Source organism: Elephantulus edwardii, unplaced genomic scaffold (genome assembly GCF_000299155.1).
Source record: "Elephantulus edwardii isolate Elephantulus edwardi_28Jun2011 unplaced genomic scaffold, EleEdw1.0 scaffold00176, whole genome shotgun sequence".
Classification (NCBI taxonomy): domain Eukaryota; kingdom Metazoa; phylum Chordata; class Mammalia; order Macroscelidea; family Macroscelididae; genus Elephantulus; species Elephantulus edwardii.
Window position 1 is genome coordinate 2,698,885 of NW_006399926.1, and position 244 is coordinate 2,699,128.

The window sequence follows — 244 nt, forward strand, 5'->3', positions numbered from 1 at the left end:
GTTCGGCACCAATATGGTGACCTCCCGGGAGCGGGGGACCACCAGGTTGCCTAAGGAGGGGTGAACCGGCCCAGGTCGGAAACGGAGCACGTCAAAACTGTCGTGCTGATCAGTAGTGGGATCGCGCCTGTGAATAGCCACTGCACTCCAGCCTGGGCAATATAGCGAGACCCTGTCTCTTTTTAAAAAAAGAAGGAAGGAAGGAAGGAAGGAAAGAAAGAAAGAAAGAAAGAAAGAAAGAAAG